The sequence below is a fragment of the Crocodylus porosus genome, unplaced genomic scaffold (assembly GCF_001723895.1).
Source record: "Crocodylus porosus isolate Cpor-Errol unplaced genomic scaffold, CroPor_comp1, whole genome shotgun sequence".
Lineage (NCBI taxonomy): Eukaryota > Metazoa > Chordata > Crocodylia > Crocodylidae > Crocodylus > Crocodylus porosus.
Window position 1 is genome coordinate 19,269,863 of NW_017728951.1, and position 4,962 is coordinate 19,274,824.

Here is a 4,962-nt window from a genome sequence, read left to right on the forward strand (position 1 = left end):
TGCTGACGAGAGGGGAGTTCCCCAACCTGTAGGTATGGTGCCGGTTGTTCCTCCCCAGGTGCAGCACCTTGCACTTGTCTGTGCTGAAACCCATCCTATTCTCGTCCACCCACCCCTGGAACCTGTCTAGGAGAATGAAGTACAAAAGGTTTGCAAAGAACAGATCGCAACTGAGAGATTGCTTTGGGGGTTAGAATTCCATCTTTCTGAAACTCCTATTTTATCTTGCTAGAGGAAAATATATGTACAATTGGTACTAGATTATTTCAAAGCCTTGCTTATTTCTTTGATCATGCTTGGAGCTATAATAATTTAGTGCGATTCTCTTTTAAAATGAGGTTCTTCAGTTTGTCACACTACAGCAAACCAGCTCCATTTCTACACTATTTCTACTTTTCTCTTTGCTGGTTAGTGGCTAGGTTTACGCGTCCTCCACAGCTTTTCTGAGATTACCGTCAAGAAACCACTGCTCCTGTGCTGTGTGTGTTACTCTCCAAAAAATGTGTGGTGCTTTTTGAAACACAGTCAGGGATGCGCTCAGGATCTCAGCCTTGGGTGTGCTCCAGAGAGTGGTGCCAAGCATGCTCAGCTCTGCTCTAGCTCCAACCATGTGACATTTTTTCAACGTGTAGCACAGGAGAAGTGGGAGGGACTTATTTCTTGGGGGTAGTTTTGGGATTGCCATAGAAGAGGTGCAGATGCTCCCTTTAATTTTCATTTATGTCCTTCTTCTAGCTTTAACCTTCCTTCCAACTGAAAAACCCCAAGTGCTGGAGGGCCGTGAGATGCAGCAGTGAAAAGAGCAGGTGAAGAGTTGTGGGTTCGCTTGTCTGCTCCAACACTGATTTGCTTTGTGACCCAGGGAAGGTGACTTTGCCTTATTGCCTCTGTCCACTCCCACCCTCTAGCTGTCCTTCTTATTCAGATTGCAAGTACTTTTAGGAGGGAGGGGTATTTCCTTATGGGTATGCCTTCTTTGCAGTCTGAGGTGTGACATGCAGTTAGACATTTCTGCATTCACTCTATTTGGGCTAGCTCCAGTGTCTGCATCACACACAGCCGTTCTCTATGGTATAAGAGTGGAGGAAAAATGTAATGTTGGCTGCGCCTCTCACCACCTTCTCCACTATCCCAGCCCAACCGTATCCAGTGAGGCCAGACAGCACCATACTTAGACTCCTGGTGACCCTGGGTGAGCTTTTAGTGTCAGGCCCCTATTTGCCAGAGATAATGATAATAATAATAATAACAATTATTGCAATTTTTCTGAAATTTATCATTTTCAGGCCCCCTTTCTGTCTTGGCCCTGGGCAGCTGCCCAGTTTGCCCATGCCCGTGTCCAGGTCTGAGGCCAGGTTATAACCTCATCAACAGTGACCTCTGACAAACAGGCTGTATCTGAGTTTCTAGCTATAGCCCAGAGATGGTTAGACATGTTTGCTTGAAGACAGACAAAATGCAGGGCAGGGAGGCACCTTGGAGACTAACTAGTTCAAAGAGGTATGAAATTTGCCTATGACAGCTCATGCCTCTCTGAACCAGTTTGCCTCTAAGGCAGTGGTTCTCAACCAGGGTGCTGCAGCACCAAAATGTTTAACACTATTTGGTGTTCAAACATGATTCACAAGATAAACCCAGAGATTTCAAACAGGAAGGCACAGTGTCAAAACCATTTTGAGTTCTTTACAAGAGAACTGCTTTATTATTTTTCTGTACTGAAAAGAAACAAGTGAAAACTATGAGCTGGCATTTTCTGAAGGGAACCATAAGTATTACATTTCCATGGTGGTATGGCACTGTCTAATTGACCCCTGCTTTGTGATGAACTGGGTTCTCAAGATGAGGTCCTAATTTTTAGTACTAATTTTATTAAAATATTTTATTTCATCTGTTAGGCCGAAGTGCCTGGAAGTACCAGGGACTCTGGGCTGTATAAACTACCATGTGAGGAGGTTGGCTGGTACCTGCATGTTGAGGACTTGACCTGAGGGAGATGCCCAAAAACAGTTAATATTATAAGTAAAACTCTCCTTCTAAGACTAGGGTTTTTGTTGAGCTGCAGTACTAACTTTGTTAGCATATGATGCTTTGAGATGATTCAGTGGAAGATCCTCTTAGCCAGTTCTCATCTGAATGTGAATTTATCACAACAGAATATTTCTTCTTTTCTTTTCCTTTTTTTTGAAAGCCCCTAGGTCAGGAGTGGGCAAAATGCGGCCCACAGGCAAGATGTGGCCCTCCAGGCCGTTCTGTCCAGCCCGTGGGGCCCTTAAAACATTTAGAAAATTAATATCGATCTGCCCCTGGCTGCTAGTCATGTGGCCCTCGATGGCTTGCCAAAACTGAGTAAGTGGCCCTCCGCCCAAAATAATTGCTTGCCCCTGCCCTAGGTCTTATCACCATGTGAATACAACATAATCTCAGCTTTTATTTTAAAAAAAAAAGTTTTTATCCTACCTCCTTGACAATATGAACCTTAATGTCTCAAGAGCCAGAAAGCAAATAAACAGGACTTCTAATGTGCTATTTTTAGGAAATTGGCTTAAATGTCATGAAGTCTTATTTTTAAAAGATTGGGGCTGGTAGTTTTTCTGCTTCTGGACTATAAGGTACCTATGTTATTCTTAGTCTTCTTCCTGTAATACCCTCCCTTGGAAGGGTTAAAAATCCAATTGCTTGCTTTATGAAACAATCTTCCACCAGTAGCTATAGTCTTGCCCTCTCAAATCACTACTTGTATAAAATGTAAACGCAAACCTTTGCACTCCCATCAATAGCAGGGGCCGATTAGAATCAGACTTCTTGTTTTCCAGGCCACATAATCTCACCAGTTCACTCTTAGACCTACTTTTATTAACACACTGTAACCATTATCCGTGTGTTGTCCCAATTTGTAAAAGTTAGCGATTTTTCAGCAGTCTGATAGCATCGCGAACGGAGACAGTCTCTTATTCGGGGGGCGGGGGGGAGGAAGTGAAGGGGAGGGCCTGAGAAATTTGTTGTTAAGCACTGAGGGTTTTGAGGGCTTTTCCCCTTTCTTGTCAAATTGATACAGTGTACATAACTAGAAATATGTAGCTTTTGCTTTGCTAGGAAGGTCACAATCATACTTAGCTCTCATATGGCTCTTTTTATCATTAGACTTCAAAGGAAACCAACATTGTTACCCCTGTTTTACTGATGGAAAAACCGAGATGCACTGAGGCAAAGAAACCTGTCCGGGGTCACCCAGACTGGCCAGTGGTAAAGCCAGAAAAAGAGCCCAAGTTTTCTGAGGTCTAGTACAAGGCTATATCCAGTAGGCCGCACTTTGAGCTCCCAAGACTGGAGTTATTTTCTAGGAAGGCACCTAATAAAGTATGGATACCTCCGTACAGCACATACGAAATGGTTTTATATAAAGCTAAATTTAGATCAAAGCCCATCAGGTGAAAAAGGCTTTGGTTTGGTTTTACTATTTATGCCAGGCCCAATCTCCTTTTTATCCCTTTTTGTCCCTCTAGATTTTCATAGATTTTAGACATTAGGGCTAGAAGGGACCCCAGAAGATCATTGAGTTCAGCCTCCTACCCCAAAGGTGGGAAGTCAGCTAGTGTCAAAAGACCCCAGCAAGGTAGACCTCCACATGTTTGTTAAAAGAGTCCAGAGTAAGTGCTTGCACCACCTCTGGAGGGAGTTTTTCCAGGCCTTGGGGGCTCAGACAGTAAAGAAGTTTTTCCTTATGTCCACCCTAAAATAGCCTTGGAGGAGTTTGTGACCATTTGACCTTGTCATCCCATGGGACGCTCTGGGGAATGGGCGTTCCCCCAGATCCCGATGCACACCCCGATGTACTTACAGGCTGCCACCAGGTCCCCTCTGAGCCTGTTTTTCTCCAGGTTGAAGAGTCCCATGACTTGCAGCCTCTTTTAATCAGGCCTATTCTCTTGCCTCTGATCATGAACATGGCTCTCCTCTGGACTCTCTCAAGCTTCTCCATGTCCTTTTTGAATGTTGGAGCCCAGAATTAGATGTAGTACTCCAGCTGCAGCCTCACCAAGGCCGAGTACAGTGGGAGGATGACATCCTGGGATTTGCATGAGAAGCATCTATGGATGCAAGACAGAGTTTTGTTTATTTTACCATCTGCAACATTGGATTGGTGGCTCATGTTCATCTTGTGGTCAGTCATGACTCCCAAGTCCCTTTTGGCCGTAGTGCTAGTGAGCACTGCCGAGCTTATAAGAACGATGTGGGTTTTTTCCCCCCGTGGTGGAGTACCTTGCATTTATCAGTATTGAATGTCATCAGGTTTTTATCTGCCCACTTTCTAAGCCTATCAAGGTCAGCCTGGATCACCAGCCTATCCTCAGGTGTGGACGCTGTACCCCAAAGTTGGGTGTCACCGGTGAACTTGGCCAGTCCACTTCTGACACCAATGCCCACATCATTACTAAAGTTGTTAAAGAGTACAGGTGCAAGGATGGAGCCTTGGGGGACATCACTGGTCATGAAGCACCACAATGATTGACTTCTGTCAACTACCACTCTCTGGGTCTGACCTTGGAGCCAATTCCCCAGCCATCGGACTGTGATGTAGCTGAGGCCACAATTGGCCTACTTTTCCATGAGGAGATCATGGGATACCAGATCAAAGACTTTTTTAAAGTCCAGATATATGATGTCAATCTCATCTCCCTTGTCCAGGTGATATGTCACTTGGTCATAGAAGGAAATGATATTGGTCAGGCAACACCTACCTACCACAAACCCGTGCTGGCTGCCCCTCAGGATGTTGCCATCAGGCAGCTTGTCAAGAATGGTCTTTTTGATAATTTTTTCTAAAATCTTCCCAGGGATTGAGGTCAAGCTGATTGGCCTGTAGTTCCCCAGATCTACTTTCATCGCGTTCTTGAAGATAGGTACCACGTTGGTCTTCTTCCAATCTTCGGGTACTTTACCCAAGTGCCACGAGTTCTCGAA